The sequence below is a fragment of the Ambystoma mexicanum genome, chromosome 10 (assembly GCF_040938575.1).
Source record: "Ambystoma mexicanum isolate Mex_15411 chromosome 10, UKY_AmexF1_1, whole genome shotgun sequence".
Lineage (NCBI taxonomy): Eukaryota > Metazoa > Chordata > Amphibia > Caudata > Ambystomatidae > Ambystoma > Ambystoma mexicanum.
This window is the reverse complement of record NC_090932.1, coordinates 390,970,341-390,991,091: the sequence shown is the minus strand read 5'-3', so window position 1 is coordinate 390,991,091 and position 20,751 is coordinate 390,970,341. Positions and strand designations below refer to the sequence as shown.

Here is a 20,751-nt window from a genome sequence, read left to right as displayed (position 1 = left end):
GAAGCCTGCGGCGGAGGGGGGATTTCCTGCTCTTTCAAGATTTTAAAGAGCTTTCTCGAGTCTGAGGTTGCATGAGAGATCCTTAAATTATGGCAATTCTTCTTTGCTGCCACTATAGCAGATTTATAGCTTTTGGAGGCTTTTTTGTAGGCAACAAGAGTTATAGAGGTTGGATTTGTTTTCCAGACATAGAATAGCTTGAGCGAGGAAGATTTCTTACCTGGCAATTCGGGGAAAACCAGGGTTTGCTTTTTTCCCCTCAAACTGTTTCTCTTTTAGCTTCAACTGGGCCAGCGTGTTAGCCACGTGTTCCAGAGTGGTTTTAAGGTTAAGGGACATAGAGTCCGGAGAATCTCGTTCTGTAAGGACAAGCATATGCTCCAGAAGTGGTTTAATTTTTTCTTACGTCAGCTGCTTCAAATTTCAAGCCAAAAAGGAATAGGAACACCTGTGCTTAATTTTAGTAGGAAATGGTACTGTGAAAGAAAAATGCACAAAGGCATGATCTGACCAGGGGCATGGGGAGATTGAAATATCATGACAGGATACTTTGGTGATTGAGATCCAATCCAATGTATGACCCATTATAAGGGTTGGACCGTGAATGATTTACTCCAGTTATATAGAAACACTGCTGAAGGGAATTTAGCCCACATACATGTTAAACATACATGTTCCTTTCTACAAGCCATGTACATATGGGAAGGTCTAATATATTGTTGCTATTGAGTTATACAGAATGTTTCTGAAATGTTGACATGCATATTGAGTAGAGGGGTGGTATCTATTTGCAGTAAAGGGGAAGTAGACAGACTTGGATAGGCAGGGATGTTTTGAATGCATTTTGTAATTTGTTTTTAACAAATTAAAGTCGTATCCTGGAAATTCTCTATCTCTATCAAGTGACTAGTGTGTTGATTATTTGTCATCATTGGTATTGGAATTTCATGGATGCATTACTTGTTTATCATTACATTAATTCAATTATTTCTATTTCGTTAATACATAGAGCTTTTTTGCTTAAACTGTATGTTGCTTGTCCTGAAAGGTGAGGGAAGCTGTAGGAATTCAATTCTGTTAATTGTGGGTCTGAGATTCATGAAAACAGAAGTCATTAAATAAAGGAAAATTGTGTGCACCTGGTTTTGGGGTGGTGGAAAAATACCCTGAAGTAGATATTGCTCGATTAAAACATTCTATGCCCCGGAACTGTGATGGTTTTTCCCCAAAAAGCCAACATTGTCCCTTTTTAAGGAAAAACCTACTATGGTTATGGCCCAAAATGCCAGACTTTGCCCCTATAAGGCAGAGGTTATCAAACTGTGGCGGTACTCTCCAAAGAATGCCCAGGAGTGGCATGGGGCTCTTTAAAAAGAGACAGTAACAGATTTTAATTTAAAATGTAAGTAGTAATACTTTGCAGGGGGGCCCGAAAACAATATTTTTAATCAATGGGGGATCAGTATAAAAGCACATTGAATACCACTGCTCTAAGGACATACCTGCAGTGCCATTGCCCCAATATGCTAGAATATGCCACTGTAGGGATTCAGCTGCAATGGCTATGCCTCACCAAGCCAGCTACCGCCAATGTAAGAAAGAGCAATTGGTTTTATTGGGCATGCCATAGTAAAACTATTTCTGATCACCTCAGTGAACATAAGTCTTTCATCTCTGCCCATGCTAAATGTAAAATAAGTGTGCAAAAACTAAATTGCATGCTTGTTTTAGAGGTAAAATATATTTACTCGGTATGTGGGCTTTATTGCACATGATATATTTCTGTGTGTTCTTATATTAGTAAAATCACCATCTCAAAATGTGTTGTATAATGCCAATATACCTAGTAGAAACCTGTGAAGGCTGTAAAATGGTGAGAAATTACCATCTGGAAAGGTGATTGTTTGTATTTCATAAAATGATGCAGGTAGTTCCATCTCTAAAAGAGCAATCTGCAAACTAGATTCCCCTTGTTGTCATCACCATGCCAAAAACATAGTGTACTTGTGCCCTGCTGCATCAGTAGCCTAATCCACAGTGCCTGCTCTGCTCCTGGCATAGAGAAGGTTCAAAGATCACAAGAGACCCACTCAACAGCCGCAGTGACACCCAAGTTTCTGCAGCACACAGTCAGCTTTTTAGGATATGGGCCCCATACCAAAATTACAATGATCATAAGTAACCTAGGCTGGTTGCAGAGTTAACTCTAAATAACGCTATGCCTGGGTTTAGGCATTGTGGTACTAAAGATAATGGCTGCCACATCCCAAATAATATCAAACATGTGTCAGCTCCTGTGAGTTAGCTCTGCTGTGGAAGGGGGTGTGTGTTTTGGTCAGCCGGGTGGAGACTGTCAAATGACAGGAAAGGAAGCTGGCGGACTGTTCCTTTTCTTTGTTCTCTTTGTGAGGGCAGGTAGCATCCTCTGCCAGAGACAAATGCACAGCAGTCAGCTATCCTGGGAGTAGCCTCATACCAGGGTGCTGCAACTCTAAAGATTGTTGTTCTCAGTAAGAAGGCAAGGGGTGGATTAGAGTAGGAGAGAGTGCTCTGGTCAATGGAAGGAGACTTCCACCATCTAGTTTCTTCCTGTCTCTCTTTCTCTTTCCTCCCCTCTTCCTCCCCACTTACTCTGGTGCAAAGCACTTTGGGTGTGACATCAGAAGGGCAAACTCAACTCTGTTCAAGAGCAGAGATTTTGAACACTAAAGCAAGCTAGCTTTATGCCAATGTCCTGGGGACTTGTGACCTCAAAATAAGGGGTCTGCCACCCCTTCTTCAGATTCTCTCAGATCCTCTAGGATCCTATCAAGATGTGAAGATTCACCTGAGAAGAACTCACTGGAGTTTTTGGAGGGAACATTTCGTTTTCAAAAACCCTCAGCTTGAGGTGAAGGAACCGTCCATGGCAGAAGAGAGCTCTACTGCCTATCCACTCCCAGGGCACATTGGCAGTGACCTTTGCTTTGGACTAGGGCTACCACTCTGCACCAGAATCTCCACAAGCTGGGAGACCAGACCCTGAATGGATCCATCCTGGTCACAAGTCCCTCTGTGTGGGCCTCAAAGCAGCCGGGGGGTGAAACCCACCTGAAGCTCCCATTTCTTCTGCACTGATATTGATATTTTATTTCTATCGTGCTAGTACACAAGTGTTTCAGAGAGCAACAAGGCATGGGAGGGGAACAGGGGAGAACAAGAAAACAATCTTACTAGGCCCAGTGAAATTGAGAATGTGCAAGTGCTTGGAGGGGGGAGAAGTGGAAAGTGCGGAGCAAAGGAGACACAGAAAAATAATAAATAAATAAATAAATAGTAAAGACAACAAACAGTAGTAATGCAGACAGCAATTGGCAAGTGCTGGGTTTAAGGCAGCAGACAGGATAGGTCTGATAAGTGAAGGAAGAAAAGGGAGGTGGACTGTATGGGTGCAGATCCAGACCCCAGTACAAGGGGTGGCCCGGAAGCAGTGCAGGAAGGTTGGCAGGGTGAGCAGGTACCTGGGCCCAGAGGACAGAGGGTGGTCAGGTGCACAGTGCCAAGAGAGAACAGATCAGCAGGGGAGAGGGGGAGCAAAGGCAGAAGCAAAGAGGAAGGTCTTGAAGTGCTTCCGGAACCAGAGATGGTTCTCCTCAAGTTTTAGAGTGGCAGGGAGGCTGTTCCAGAGGGAGGCAGGCTGTTCCAGAGGGAGGCCCAGACGAAGACAGAGATCTACCCCCAGCTTCTTTCTTTGAAAAACAACCTTGAGGGAGTTAGAGTTAGAGTTGCAAAGAGCTCGAGAGGGGAGGTATTTGTGGAGGGATAGCTGAAGGTATTTTGGACCTAGGCCCCAGAAAGCCTTGTGGACAATTCAGAAGGTTTTGAATTTAATTCTTGCATCCACTGGGAGCCAATGGAGAGATTTCAGAGCTGGAGAGATATGATCCCAGGTCTTGAGGCCAAGGAAAAGTATTGAAGTCCCGTTCTGGATTAGTTGCAGAGGGCGGTGAGTAGAAGCAGATAGATTTAGAAAGAGGCTGTTACAATAGTCCAACCTAGAGAGAACCAGAGCTTGGGAGACCATGGTGGAGAAGAGGAAAGGCAGAGTACCTCTGAGGAGGTACAGTAGGAGGTTTGACTTTTTAGAGACATCAGAGATGTGGGCAGAGAAGGAAAGTGTGGAGTCAAAGAGGACCCCGAGATTCTTAGCCTCGCAGGTGGGGATAGGAGGAGGGCCAAGGGAGGCCGGCCAGAGAGTGAGGGGATATGATGGTGAAGGTGTGCCAATGAGGAGGATCTCTGTCTTGCTGGCATTCAGACAAAGATCATTGGTGGCACACCAGTCTTGGATGGCAGTTAGGCAATCAGAGATGAGAAAGGGAGAGGAGGTGGCCGAGGGCAGCCTGGAAATGAGTTGTGTGTCGTTAGCGTAGCTCTGGAAATTTGAGCAGAAAATGGCAATGCAGTGGGGGAGAGTTGCCAGATATTGGTTGAAAAGCCAGAGCGAGAGGTTAGACCCCTGGGGAACACCACAGGTAGATAGGAAGATAGATGATAGGAAGGACCCAAATTGGACCTGTACGAGTTGCTAAGTCTTTACTTCACCTTGAACAAGAAGGAAGGCACCAGCGCTGGCTGTTGCACTCCTTCACTATTCAAAACAATTGTTTGCACTTCGAACCAGCTCAACACAGTACCATGTCCTAGCTGAGTGTGTCACTTGCTAGGCCCAAATCAACTGCTTGATGCAGAGACCTGATCTGAATCACTGGTGAGTCACACAGCGACTCTGACCAGGTGTTGCAACCATGGCTCAATCCAGCTAGCCTTTGAGCAGCCTCCTTATCGACCTGCCCCTCGATGCCCCCAAGATCACCATTTCAATGATTGTCGCCTGTCGACACTGCTGGAGTGTAACGCCTCCCATCCCATCAACTAAAGCCAGACTTGCCCCGGCCCATCTGTGAAGAGTTCCTGGGACTGCCCTGACACAGTGAAAAGATTTCCAATTTATTTGGCCGGTCTATTATTGGTGTAATAGTTCAAACCCTAACTTGCACAATCTTTTCAGAGTTGGAAGATATTTGTTCAATTTGTTGAATTTATTTAAGTACTTGTTGTCAAATTACAGTGTGTTCTAAAATGGACACATCAACACCTTAAAATGTCAATATTGTATGTATTTATGCTGGTAAGGAGTTGCAATCCATGGGGAACGAAGCACTCTCCACGCAAATATGTCACCAGTATTTAGGGCTGAAGTTAGACAATGGTGGTTTTCATCTTCTTTCAAAATGCCAGGTTGTTGACCAAGCCTCATTATGGCAAATGGAGTTACAGTGTTTGTCAACATGAAACTACAATAGTGGCCAACACCAAATGTCCTTTTGAAATGAGGAATGGGGAACAGCTGAAGAATGCCTTGTTTTAAATGTGCTGTTTTTCACAAAGAGTCCTTAATTAATCCACATATATCTGGTAAATATCTTTGAAGGCGAAATTATGTGCAAGTAAGGGTGTGCACACTATTACATTAGCCATAGACATAATAAAAAGTAAAAAATGATCTCTTTGCTATGTCTGCATGTGATATCTGTTAAAACAGTGACATGCGTGCGCCCCCTTAATCCTCTCACACCCTGTAACCAACATTTACCTCTACATTCATGTCCAGGAAACACATCTGCTACTACAACCATGCCTGCATCCAGTTCATGCCTCATCACAAAAGTGGTCCAGCTGCCACTAGGATTTGGTTTTCCATGGTCCATTGGAAAAGAAATGACAGATCATCACATACGACTCAACTGTTAGCTCCTAAAAATAGATATCTCTCATAAAAAAACACGAAGTAAACCTTCATATAACGTTTTCTCTTTTACTTTATACCAAATAACATTTTCTCACACATTTCTATCGACTAAAAAAAGCAAAGACATTGATTAAAAAGTAAACACAGTTATGAAAGAGTGAAAGTTTGAAAAGTGACATACTCTAAAAGCTTGTAAAATACCGACTTAACGGTGCAAAAGTCTCCGCTGTTACCCATTTACTTTAATGTCACAAAGTCTAAGATGCCATGAAATACCAATGTTAATGTGATACATGCAAACTCCAGAATTCATCACATTATGACATTTTGTTCTGTAACTATGGGCTTTTTTGGTGTTGGCTATTAGGTTGTGCTAAAGTGTCGCCTACAAGCAACACTAATGCATTAGAGTACAGATTGGGAGAAGTGACACATGAGGAGGGATACAAAGGTTGCGTGTGTTTGGCTATTACCCACCAATTGACTCCCCATGTTCATGTTAATCCCGATAGCCATTCCCATACACATCATGTCCCTCCTTTCCTAAAAATATTGTCCTGTGATCTCTTTGAGCTGCTTTGTCAAGACTTAGCATCAAACGATGTGCTCAAATTGCTTGCCAGTAGTTTTTAAAGTGGTCTTCTGAGGGTAAATGACTTAATTGGAGCTGTACACGTGCTATGGGTGTACTAAAAATGTCAGATCTGCCTTTGTTCATTCAAATTATAGTACTATGGGCCTCATCACGAGTTGGGTGGTATCGCCGGCGCTAATAGCACCGGTGTTATTAGCCCTACCGCAAAACCCACCAGCTTCGAGCTGGGCGGAAATCAGCCGAAGCTGTGATTTGGCGGACTCTTAAATCCGGCAGTAACAGTGCTACCGCCGGATTTAAGGGCTACCGCCAAACTCGTGATGAGGCCCTACTGAAGTTCTGTTAAAAAAAATATTAAAAAACATTGACAAAACCAACAGTTTTAGCTTGTGTATACATATTAGGCATTTGCCAGGAACTGCTTTATATGTCCAGGTACTTGCATCATTGTCCAGCTGCCACCATAGATGGCCAGTTAATACAACTATGGCAGTGCCTGGCAAATGCCTTTGCCATGCCTACACAAAAGCCGCCAATATTGACATTACCAATGCTTGTCCTCTTAGTCACTCATTCCACCCATCGGTAATGTATTTGCAAAATTCAGAAAAGTGCACAAATATGGTCAATTGTCACAATCAATCATGTATACATGTAATATATGGGCAGAATATCCCTGAATTGCAAAAGGAAACCAGTACTTACTTAACACCCTGATGGACCTAAATTTATGGAGCTGATAAATGGCCCAATGGCAGTAAAATTCAGACAAAGAATTCTGTGTTTTTGCACAGTCAGGTCATTTTGATTCGACTTCCCAAGATGGAGCTTGGCATTTTGTAGACAATCTGAAAGGTCTGTTTCTCTGACCCTGCCGAGAAACTGTTCATGTCTGTACTTGCATGCATTTGGAAGCAGTCTGAGAGGCTGGGCTCACTATAGATTCGGCTACTTTTTTTGTGCACTCTTTTTGCCATTTCTAGAATATATATGGACTTGTACGCATCTTCTAAACTAAGAAGGGCTTTCAGTTTTTACATCTTCCCGGTTACTATTGGGGTATTTAGTCATTTTAACTACAAAATCCGGGAGGCACAAAAGGTCATTGCTGCTAAGGATTTCCTGAGTCTCAATGCATTGCAACTTTCAAGACTTTGTGGCACGTATCATGTCATGAAAACACTTATTGAAGTACAAAAACATTGATTGATTGACTTTACATTGTTATTCGTAAAACGTCTTCTCAAAAAACGTATCTGACTGGTACATTCATGTTATTAACCATGTAATCAATACTCCACTGTTTCATACTGCTTATTAAAATACTTGTTCACACATGTATTGCTCTACCATTTAATGCCCAATTGCATCCTGGTGGCTACAGTGTATCTCTATTTTCCCTCGGGTGCTCTAATTGTCACTTCTACATATAAAAACAAAAACAAATCACATCACCATCCATACGAATTGCCAAAAGGGAAGTGTCAGCTCTGATGGCTGATTCTACACATCAAGGGCGATGACATTCGCAAATAGAGAGACATTATCAAAACTACAAAAAAGGATTATATGTTGACTTAAAAGTGATCATATCACCCCATCCAATAGAATACAGCTAAGATCCCCGCAGATTTTGTCCCAGCCGTTCATATGATCTGATCCTTCTGACGATACCACTCACAATTAGTCACAACACCCATTCGCTCACATGACAACTATGGGCTGCTGCTAGGGTCCTAGCCACCCTCTACTCAATGTCATGCTGGCAAAAATGCACACACGCATTGTAGAAATCCGTTCTTCTCCTCTTACATCTCTGACTACGGTCTTCACAGCCCCACAGCACTTTGAGGGCATACCAATGGCAGTAGGCGCTATACAAGCGCTCTATAACATAACATAATATATAGGTATGAACAATAGGATACAATGGGGAACAACGTTGAGATACGAATCCAGCTGAATACATCATTTTTAATAGGAAAATGGTGTATAGTGCAAGATAAGAGTAGAGAGATTACTCTTTTGTAAGCTAGCTGCACAAACTTCATTTTAATTATGTCACTGAACACGATCACACATAATAATAAAATAAACGCTTGCAGTGTTTTATCACTAGACACCTTCAAATCGAATGATACCTATTAATAGCAGAACAAGTCCCACGAGTATGAGAATTACTGGAGCGTGATGATAGCCCCGTAATAAGGCAAACAATACCAACCAAATGGGTTGATCGCTCGAAGGTAGAATGCAACTGCACTCACAATCAGGTAAGATCTGAAAGCAGTGGGCCATCACAAACATGAGGAAACTTTACCTGATAGAAAAGTCTGGCATTTTATTTTTATTTCTTTGTACTTGACCTTTGCAGGCTAATATCCTGACTACAGAGACCCAGAATAGAAACAGAGGTGTCCAGCTATTAATGTTACGGGCTGCACCATTAAACAGAGACATGGCAGCTGAGAGCATCGTGTTATTCTTGAGAGAAATAAGCCTTGTGTAAAAGAATGTAAGATACAAAAAACGAATAGCAAATAATGTTGATAGCAGATACAAGAATCGTGCTAAAAAGAGTTTTTCCACATCTCTAGATTGAACTGTCCCGCCGCCAAGGTCCGACCGGGCAGGCGGAACGGCACCCGCCCTCAGACTTTCACAGAAGTACCTGCACTGTTGCACACGGTGCCGGTGCTCCCGTGCTCCCCATTCCCATTAAGTCCTATGGGACTGAAATGGGAATGGGGATTTACATTTTCCGGCGCCTGACTTCAGAAAGCGCCAGGGCTGTAATGCCCCAGTGTTTCCATGAAGTCAGGTGCTGGAAAAATTTGCAAGTCCGGTGGCAACCTTCCGGTTTTACCGGCATGGTTGCCGTCAGACTTGGAATGAGGCCCATAGTGATTTGTTGTGTGTCACATTCACTGTAGGGGAAGGAGCTCCCTGACTTGATTGTGACTGTACAATAAACCGCAACAACACTCACACTACCTCCAGACATACAACTACCCATTTACACGTGTGCCCTGCTGGTTGCCATTCTTCCATTTTACTGGTGTGTTTCTGTTCTTGGCAGTGCACCTTGAATTATGTTTCTTGGTCGCTGGCCTGCTCCCACACCGACTGGCAGGACTTTGCTGTTCCCAATCCCTCTGTGGTCTATCCTACCTTTAGTCTGTCTTTTCTTTCTTTTATTTATTTTGCATTTTTAAAGCACTCACACTAACCATGAGCATCAAGGCGCTGTTACAGGAATTGTTTGTTTTTATTTACGTAATAGTTTTTTTTTGTCAGAAACCATAGGTTTCTAAGCGCGGACTCGGGGAATCGAACCTGTGTTCCTGTGTGTCGTCTTGCTTCTATGGCGTGCACGTTGCCACTGAGCTATCCTCCCGGGACATCTTTGAACTTGCCCTACACAGGGAAAGTCTCCTGCAGGGAAATCCTTCCTGACATACGCACCTCATGAGCGGCTGGGCACTGTGAGCAGTAGATCATCAGTGCATTGTGGAGGAGGGAGTGTAGATGTATCATTGCTCCTTCCATAGGTAAAGCCTGCCGGAATGTGTGTTCATATGGATGTGTTTGGGTGTGCTTTCTGTAGTACACAATGTCATTGCTTTAATAATGTTTCTGCAAAACTGCACTGAGGCACATCATAATGAGCTGAGAGGTTAGCAAAAGGCACATTTGCTAGATTGTGTCTCATAGCTGTGGCTTGCGGAAAACAAATCATTGATATGGCTTGCAGTACCTGGCATATTTGTATTAAAACAATTTTGTTTTAGTTCTGTGTCATTATTCTCCAAGTTAGTATGTGTCTGGCATTGTGATTTGCTGAAAGGTTCACATTCTGTGTGTGTGTTAGGTGCAATTGTTTCCCTCTGCTTTCAATTTAATTTAAAGAGCCCTGAATGAGGCTTCACAAGGCATTGTTTAGGTTATATAATCATGGTTTCTATTGGATTTGTAAATGCCTATTAGAACTGGGGTTACTAGAACGTGCACATTTAATGTAACACAAAAGCATTTCCTGCATTTTACCTTGAAGTGTGCAGGGGGCACATTTCTCCCCATCCCTTTTCTCTATGTTCAATGTTATCCAAAACTATGCATGTCCCTATTTCACCCTTTTCTCTCAATGCAGCCGCATGAAAGTCTGATATGATAGCTCATTAGAGCTGGAATATTAAACTTTGTTTTTCATAAAAGCAATGTAAGGTGCAACATGTCGGAAAATTCAAATAGATATAGCCAATCTGAAATATGTTCCTTTGATTAATGTAAGTGTACAAGGTTCCCTTTGTCACACAGCATCCACCCTCTTGCAGAGATGGTGTGGTTTCCAATTGGCCACACACTTGTCAATAATTGAAATGGACACCTTATTAATGAATTAATGATGACAGACTCATGCTAAGCTTATGACAATTTACACCAGCGCATGGCCAAAGCACGAACATTATAAAATAAATGGTGTAGGTCAGCAGTTCAGAACTCTTCCTGGAAGGGATGTTCAAAGAAGGCAAAGTGACAAAATTAATAATGCCTTGCACTTGGCTATTTCTTTAATAAAGAAACCAAAAGTGGAGCAAGAATGAAGGAAAAACTATAGTCAACAGAAAAAATTAAAGCATACCAAAGACATATAGGACTATACAAAGCCGAAATACTCAAAACAAAAAAGCATTCTACAACAAAAGGATCACAAACTCAAGCAACACCCAGAAAGTGATGTTCAACATCATAAACAAGTTAAGAAACCTGGCAGTATGCAACAACACACCAACCCCATCAGCGAAACAAATGCAATGACCTTGCAGAACACTTCAAAAACAAAATCACCAACATCCAGCTAATCATTGAATGCAAGCCGAAAAGCACCATCAACCACTTCAACCAGCCAACACCACGACCACCTACTAGACTAAAACACCCTCTGCTGATCTCAACAGATAAATTCAACAGCCTGGTGAGCAAAAGAAACAGAGACTACTCTCCAGCCACCCTGCCCACCAAACATCTACAAGACTATGCTCACCCAGAGAACACCTGCAAAATATTACCTCAACCTCTTCAACCACTCACTGGCAACGGGAACTATGCCATGAGCTTTCAAATTGGCATACATCAAGCCACTTCTTAAAGATCCATCGGTAAACATAGAAGAGCTAACCAACTACTGACCAATCTCAAACATCCCATACCATGCAAACTACTAGAAAGATATGTCTACCAACAAATCCTGCAACATCTAGAAAATAATTGAATACTATATCAGGCACAATTAGGCCTCAAACCCATGACAGGAATGGAAACTGCATTACAATCTATATGGCATGATCTGAAGACCAACGCAGACTCTTAAGTAAATTTAGCACTAATATTACTTGATCTGTCTACAAGCCTTCGACACAGTCAACCACGAAACACTAATCGAAAGACTTGAAAGTATTAGAATCTGCTTCATATGTCTCAGTGGAACGTTTAATAGCCTAAAGTTTGTTGCATTTCCTTAATATATGGTTTTAAAAATGATGTTTAAAATGATGTATAAGTATTTTTAGAATTGAATATCAATAATTTAAAACTGTTTTGCAGTGACATTATTCTGGGATTTTACGTGCTAGGGAGAGGGCACTGGAATCTTACTGAATACAGCTAAATGTAATTGTTGTTACATTGCACTGGAACAACGCGCACCCAGGTGACGGCATTGGCTGGCGCTGTAGGCCTAAACTGGGCCACATCAGTGCAAAGTCTGTTTAGACCTGTTTGCGGCAAGGGAGTTGCTAGGTCTGGAAAAGATCTGGAGCTACGCTAATGTCCAGGCTGTTAGGACTCGGGGCTAGCTAGTCTTTTGGCTGTTGCTCCTGAGTTTCTATCCGGGGCTACAGCCAAAAGATCCGGGGCTATAGCCCCCTCAGCACTCCCCCCCCTAGCAAAGCCTCTGGTTTGTGGCCTGGGCGGCTGTTGGCAGAACATGCTGACAGTTCCCGACCCACTTTAAGTGGAAACGATTGCAGGTTAGTTCATTCTGGATGAGTGTTGCTGCACGAGTCATGAGGCTTAAAATGCGGGTTATTAAATATGATGGGACACCCTGAGACTGTTTAAAAACAAGAAGGGTAGCATAAGACTCAGATCCCTGGAATAAATCCAGCATCTGGGGTTATTTATACCTATTTTCAACACCCAGAATTTGCGTTTAGTAGAAGACAATGCAGTAATTACAGCAGCACTAATTAATGTTTGTTCTGCTATTGCACATGCAGTGGAAGTGTCTGAATTTATTGATACATATAATCTAGATCTGCTCTTTCTGACTGAAACATGGTTTATTGAGGTCTCACAGGCCTCATTTCATTATCTACTGACAGATGACTATTGTATAGTTTATCAACCGAGTAGGAAAAAGGGAGGAGGCCTTGCATTTATCTATAGATCTTCATTGCATTTCTCCCACCTTGAGGTCCTTGATTGGACAGAGGGGTCACAGGTGGGACACATATCCATTGGGTTACCCCACACCTCTTCAGTTACTCTTATTTTGGATTGTAGACCCCTGGGGTAAGCTAGCAGTTTTTCAGAATATTTGGACACCTTTCTAACCACCTCAGGGAGTAGATACAAGGAATTTTTGTGTTTGGGTGATTGGAACATTTGGTTTGATAATTACAAACATCCAGACTCAAAAGAACTGTTTGAAATCATGGGAAATCATGGGTTTTCACCACTGTCGCTGGCCCCTTTGCATGTAAAGGGTCACTGTCTAGAACTGTTGTTGGCTCGGGCCAATTGTGTATTAAAGAAGCGGACTCTCCCCATCAAATGGTCTCATCACTATGCTCTAATGTTCTCTCTGACCACTATGGGTGTGGGAGAGCTGATACTAATGACCGACCATATGTGTTAGTCAGGAAAGGCAGAGGCCTAGCCAATATTCCAGGAGTGAAAAGAGAATGAGCCCCCATTGACATTTCACTTTCAAGTGAGGAATTCTTTACCACTGGTATTCTGATTTTGGATGCAATATGCTCCAAATATACCCCTCTAAAACCTAAGCAAAATAAGGTTACTAAACCATGATTTACTCAAGATTTGATTCCCCCACGCAGACAAGTTTGCTTAATGGACAAGAATTGGAGGAAAAATAGATACTTAGAGGATGCTCTCAGAGCTAAACTAGCACTGAAAAGCTACAAATAAGCAATGTTTAATGCTAAGGAGTACCTTCATAATGGAATCTGTACCTCTAGCAATCAGCCAAGATAATTATTCACAGTGATATCTAGGTTTTGTCCACCAAGCTGTATTGGACCTAATTACGAGGCAGGCAGCCGCGGAATGAATGGTGCCAGTAAGGGACCGGCACCATTCATTCCGGGCCGCCCTATTACGAGGTCTGCAGTGGGTCCCGCTAAGGAACGCCTGGTCAGACCAGGCGTCCTTAGTGGGACCTGCAAGCAGACCAGGATGCTAACAATGGGCCCGTCATTAACATGCCCATTGTTAGCATCCTCCCCATTCCCATTGAGACCCATGAGGCTCAATGGGAATAGGGATTCATTTTTACCGGCCCCCAGAAAAGGGCAATTACCGGGTCCGCCAAGGTCGGCATGACCCGGTTATTGCACTGGGTAAAAAAATAATTACCAGCGGCAGCCGGCTACGGTGTTCAGTTAAAGTACCTAATACAAAAGGATCGACTGCCAAAGGGTCGACTCAATTTGACCTAAAACCAAAGGGTCGAATTTTCTTTTTTTAAATATACTTTTTTTTGGGTTTCCGTTTTTGCAAAAAAAGTGGTTTTACCACAAATAAGGGGGTTTGGGGCGGGACCCCCACCCCCCAAAAAAAAAAAAAATTAGACCCTTTGGTTTTAGGTCCTTTTGATTCGGCCCTTTTGGCATTCGATCCTATGCATTCAAAACTTTCACCTATAACCCACGGCTACCGCCTGCCTCATAATGAGGCCCATTGTGTTATCACTTGAACCCTCAGTAGCACAGGCCAATATGTGCAATATATCTTTTTAATGAAAAAATTAAACTGATTCAGGAGAGTATGGGACCACTATGTCTCCCTATCACTGATGATGCAGAGTTAAGTTCTACATCAGATGCACTGGAAGCCAAGTTTAGAGAGCATTGTACTCTATTTGATATTCAGATAGTCATTGAGGACCAAGTGCAATCACTTGTTTCAAGCCTTAAACCCACCAGAGACTCTATGTTCACTCGCTCTGCCTGTGCTGCTAAACGTTTAGCTTAAGATCTTACCCCTTTCATGACCACTTTTATTAATACATCTTTAGCTCAGGGGATTGTCCCTAGAGAATTAGAAAATGTCATCATTATGCTGTTAGTCAACAAATCCAACTTGGACCCAGCCAGTCTGAAGAACTACCAACCGGTTTCAGGTCTTTCATGGCCTGCTAAAATACTGGAGAAGGTGTTTACTTTTCAGCTGCAAGCATTTGTAGAAAAAGAGTCACTGCTGAACGGTCTTCATTCAGGATTTCAGACCAAGTTTGGAGCAGAATCGGTATTGCTATCGGTATATGACAGGGTGTTGGAGGTCGCAGATAAAGGGGGGCTATCACTTTTAGTGATGAAAGACCTGTCTGCGACCTTTGACACGGTTAATAACATCTTGCTTGATCATCTGAGAGTGTTGGGGAATGTTTCCCTACATGCTAAAAAATGGTTTGGATCATTCTTGACTAATAGGCAGCAACAAGTCAAATTTGGGGGTTAGATCTCGGATCCCATTTTAATGGGATGCAGTGTTCCGCAGGGATCGTCACTGTCCCCTTTTCTTTTTAACCTGTATATGTGACCTCTGATAATATCGTAAAGAGTCATGGACTGGGTTACTACCCATAAACTGACGACACACCGATATACATCAAAATTGGTAACATCAAGGATGCCTCCCGGAAGCTCCATCAATGTCTGGCTGACATAAATTAATGGATTGCCAATAACCAGCTTCAGTTGAATGCATCAAAGAATGAGCTCATTCTGTTTGGGCCCAAACCGTAGTTCTTGGCCACTTAAGAATCTTTGGCCCCAAGTATTCTTGGTGAAAAATTGCAATTTGTCTCTATGATTTAGGCTGTTTCTGGCATTAGAATTTTGGAAGTGAGGTGCTGGTTGCCGCAAAGGTCCAGGTAGTCTTTTACTCACTGCGAAAAGTCTCTCAGGTTTTACCTTTTATTCCTTATGAGGATCATGCGATGGTGGTGGGGTCCTTAATGAATACCCACTTGGACTACCGTAATAGTCGTTTGATGGGCATTCGTGCAAAACAATTGCATAGGCTCCAAAAAGTTCAAAATGCAGCCGTCAGACTGGTAGGTCATCTGGGCGAATCAGCCCACATATCCCCTCTTCACTGAACATTGCACTGGCTGTCAGTGGAAAACTGCATTAAAATTCAGGTGGCGTGCTTAATTTTTAAATGTCTTAATGACCTGGCTCCCATTTATCTGAGTGATAAAATCTGTCGCCACCAACCTTCAAGGACACTCCGATCTAAGGACCAGCTCTTGCTGATCGGTATGTCTTTCGAGAGGAGACAGACAATTCGCAGTTGCAGGTCTAAAACTTTGGAACAGTAGAGGGGGAATATTTAGTGATAGAGAGTTGCCGATTGTGTGGTCCCCGGCCACCAGACAGCCTTGTGGATGATGCAGAGGGATTTGAATTTAATCTGTGGAGCAACCGGGAGCCAGTGAAGACTTATCAGGGCAGGAGAGATGCAGTCTCTCGGGTTGAGGCCAAGGATAAGACTTGCTGCACTATTCTGAATTAGCTGGAGGGGTTGCAGAGTGGAAGTGGTAGATTCAGAAGGAGGCTACTGCAATAGTCAAGCCTAGAGAGAATCAATCCCACTAACTAACCCATCCCAACCCCCTTCCTTTACAGCTCGGCCTGGGCCCTTGGAGACCATGGAAATGGTAGCAGAGTGCAGTATAAATCACAATAACAAAACAAAATAAACTCTCTGTTTGCAGCTGAAAAAAAGTACTATATTTTAATAAAACATGTATTAAATTCACAATAAGAAATTTAAATAAAATAAATGTTCAGAGGATGCATGTTATATTTGCATTACTTTAAGAAATGCATGGCACCTAATTCACAAAGGTGGCCTGCACATTTCCAGGGGGCTGTGCTGCAGCACAAATGATGCACTGGCCCGTCCACTTGCATTCATTAGTGTCAGGACAATATGGGGCGCTCACAGTACCCATAGAGTTGTGACTGTAGATATATGCATGTATTTTTGACAAGTTCCAAGCTCATAAAATCAGAATCCTAGTTTACTAAATGGTATTCTGTTAAGGAGCATCAGAGTTTACATCACAAATGCTTGACATGGGACCAACTATGCCAAAGCCCTACTGGCCTTTCTACCGATATTGGCATGCAGCTTTGGAATCTCTCTATTATTAAATGAAAAAAAAACTCTGGTATTCCTCATGGAAGAAAATTCAACATGTAACTTTTCTGACTTTTCATAACCCTGTGGGCTTTTCAATGGTCCCCCTTGACTACAGCTGTCAAAAAAAAACAATCTGAGGCACTCATGGGGTGCTTAAATTAGAATGAAGTCAAAACAATGCAGTGGCGTGCTGTTTTTCAAGGGGCGGGTTAGCAAGCGATCAGCTGAAACACTGAATGCCCCATGAATTGCTCTTTGTAGAAAGGGGCTAATATAGAAACAAGTGGAGTAAAAAGACAATGGGCCTCATTATAATGTTGGTGGTCCGGTGTGAACGGTGCCGGTAAGGCACCAGCACCGTTCACACCGTACCGCTGAATTGCGAGTTCTGCTCGCGGTGCTTGACAGCCACCAGGTCTGACATGGCGGACTGTGCGGCACCTGCAAGCATAATTCGTAATTGGGGTGCCGGTGCAACCATGCTCCCCAGCCCCATTCTGCCCTATGGGGTGGAATGGGGATGGGGAGCCCGGTAATACTGCCACCCGCGAATGGGAAATTACCGGCCCATTCAAATTGTAATGGGCCGCTAATTGCCCATTCGCGGGTGGCGATGCTGGTAGCGAGTTTGTAAAACAGGCACGGCTACCGCCAAGCTCGTAATGAGGTCCAATGATGTGAGGAAAACACTGCTAGATATGGTACATTCCAAAGATGTGATGTCCTAAAGGCACAAGCAAAGGCAACCTGTAACCTGCGTGCTGTAAAGCCTATGTTACTAATGTAGAGGAAACTAGAGTTAAAGTCAACAAGATGATAAGACACTCTGCTGGATACTGAAAAGCCCAGGGAGGTGGCGGTCTGCAATGGCAACCTCTAAAGCGTGCGTCGTAAAGCGTACATTTCATTTTCTATATTAAATAGTGTGTGTTGCTGTGTCATCAGACTGCCAACACGGGGCATCTGCTCGGGGAGGGGAGAGTTGGCGCGGGCTCATTTCAACTGAAAAATATGAAATGTCCTGACACTGTCCTTAGGTAGGGACACAACAGACTGCCAACTTCTTGACAGGGAGATTTCCTAAAACTTCTGCTGTAAGAGATACTGCTCTGACCCAAGGATGGGTGGGAGGGGTTGTGGCTTCTGTAACACCACCCTTAACGTGTTCAACATGCAGAAATATTACTGTTTGATGATTGTTTTGCTTAACTTCACTACTCATTCTGATGCATAATGTACACTGAGTTATGACTAGTATTGCTGGGCATTGATTGGATAGCTAGCCAAGAGTCTATGGACTCAACCAATCCCTCTATGTGGTCTTTCTATGGTGGGATTCTGACTTTTCTTTCACTGTGGTTGAACATCAGCATTGAGGCTAGGCACCACGTCTGCTTAGACTATCTGACAGCTGCAATAGCAGCATGCTAGCAGGATATGTTCTGCACACATCACACACACACACACGCACGTTCATATATGGCATCCATGCGTTCAACTAGCCACTTACATAATTTGCCATTCTTGTTTTGTGCCTGTTCATTTGTTCTTCGCACTGTGCGCCTGGCTTTAGCCTGCGTGTGTGCTCTAACGCGCCCCCTGAGACCGTGGCCATACTCTGAACTTGCTCTACACCAGGAGAGACTGCCACAGCTAGAGCCTACCTAAAACGATGAGCTCATGGTTGGTTGGGCACCGTGGGCTGCAGTGTGTCGGGGTTCGGAAGTTGGGGAGCTGGGGAGGAGAAAGTGTTATATTAACTCCTTTTATATGTAAGGCCTATGGGAATGTGTGTCCATTTGGATCCACATGTTTTCAATATCACACAATGACAATTCCTCAAGAATGTCTGATGTTAGAACAATCTATTTCTGGAGAGCTGCACGGAGATACATCATAATGAGATATGGGCCTAGCACAATGAATATGTTTAGGTACCTGTTCATATGCATAGTTAGTAGAGTAAAAACTATCAGTATTTACTGCTGTAGACTGCAGTGTCTATTTTTCGCTTGTCCTTCATTTTGTGTGTGTCTGGTATTATGATTTGCTCACAAATCATTGGGCCTTACAAATCTTCTTTCAATGGGATTGTGCCATTGTGAAACGCTTTTGTAAATAAGGCCATTCTCTGTTGCCGCAATTGATTGCCTTCGATATCGCTTCAATAGAAAGTGTCTCAGAAATCCAAGACTTAACAAAACAGCGTTCACTTGTCTCTTTTTGTGTACCGTGTGTCACATTCTTTAATGATTGCTCCTATTGGCTTTAACAGGGCTTGTTGCAACCGGCTTGCGAATACAATGTAACAGAAAAGCATTGTCTGCATTTCACCTTGAAGTGCCCAGCTTGGCTTTCTTTGATCCCTACCTTCTGTGTTCACTACTTTGCAGACTGGGCTTATCCCCATCACTCTTTGCTCTCATGCATGCAGCAAGACTGATATGGCAACTGACTTAGAGCTGGAATATGAATCTGCCTATGTGGAAGAGCAAAGCGCGAAGAAAGGGGCAACTATTCCGACATGTCTGAACTGTGGCTAACGAGCTCCACTTCGTCACACGTCATCCTCCATGGTGTAGGAATGGTGTTGTTTCGCATTTGCTCAAAGCTGCCCTTTCTTCCTGCAGTTTAGGGCACTAAAGCCCATTTACTGGGGAGAGTAAAAAGGAGCTGCTGGCTTCACCATGTGGTGCTAGCAGACATGCCTGAGTGACAGGAGTCCACCTTAGTGGGGAGGGACAAAGGCTCTCTACAAATAGCAAATGGCATAGCAGGGCTCTATAAATGCAGGCATCAATGTCAACTTCACTATACTGTATTTGAAGATATGTGGGCCCTGGTTCACAGAGCATTTTCCAATGGGTTTCTGCCATTGTAAAACGCTTCTATGAATTGGGCCCTTGCTGTCCAACTTCAGTCTGCATGCAGTGTAAAAGAACCCCAGCTTGCCAGAGCAAACACTCTGTGTACCCCCGGGATAAGGACAATACGGTGATTCCTACAGACTTTCAGATAATTTGCATCACTATAGGTGATTTGCTTTTTTACTTTATGACCAGTTATTGTTGCACAAACTTCCAGTTATTGGCAGCTAGAGAGGCAGACAGAAATGATGGTTATAGTGAAACCAAAGTCAACAATTAGAGAGTACAAGGAATTGTGAGATTGATTATCATGTTTCTTTTTAGGATATACAGGAAAGATTCTTGAGATAGTGAAGCATTGGCAATATTGAGACATACGGAAGACATGGGCATGGGAGAGGATGTCATAAAGAAGAGGGGGAGGGGCAGGGTAGTTTCTATTTTTGGGGCTAATTGGACCATCTAACAGTAGTTATTGTTCATATTGTAAGGTTAACCTAATGGAAGCAAAGCGATGCTGGCTTGAGGTGTTCATCCACCCTATGGATGTGTTTGCTCTACTTGGTCTAGCCTTTCTACTTGTTATGGACTTGGCAGCCGCAGGCCAATGTGGCCACACTTCCCTAAGCCTCCGGCACATAAGCCCACCCTCTTGTGCCAGCGAAAGACCGGTGGGCAGGAGCAGTTATTGCTAAATTAAAGGAAAGACAGCTGAACATGTTACTTCCTGTAAACAAGCTGAAATTGGTTCGCAAAATACCCATTAATCACAATTTGCCTGCACTCAGCACCCCATGCTACATATTAATCTCAGTGTCCTGCTTGATTGGCCAGTCTATCTTCCTTGTCACATTCGCCCTCGTCTTGTGCTATTTCTTTCTGTTCTTCCTACTGGAGTCACGTGATTGCAAGGCCGTGTACGCAGTGTCTTGTCTATCACATGTTTGCGATCTGACATCTTTTTATTCGGTATTGGCCGCCACATGTTTATGGCCAATCACTCAAGCCACTGATCTGGTACCTTAGCATCTCACACTAGGCTG

At 43.2% G+C, this 20,751-nt stretch overlaps 1 protein-coding gene across 3 annotated transcripts in view; it reads right to left on the bottom strand.

Moving 5' to 3' along the window:
• The window catches only part of UNC5D (unc-5 netrin receptor D), a 1,559,947-nt gene that overhangs the window by 1,471,327 nt on the left and 67,869 nt on the right, over window positions 1–20,751 (bottom strand). The gene's annotated exons all lie outside the window — the stretch shown is intronic.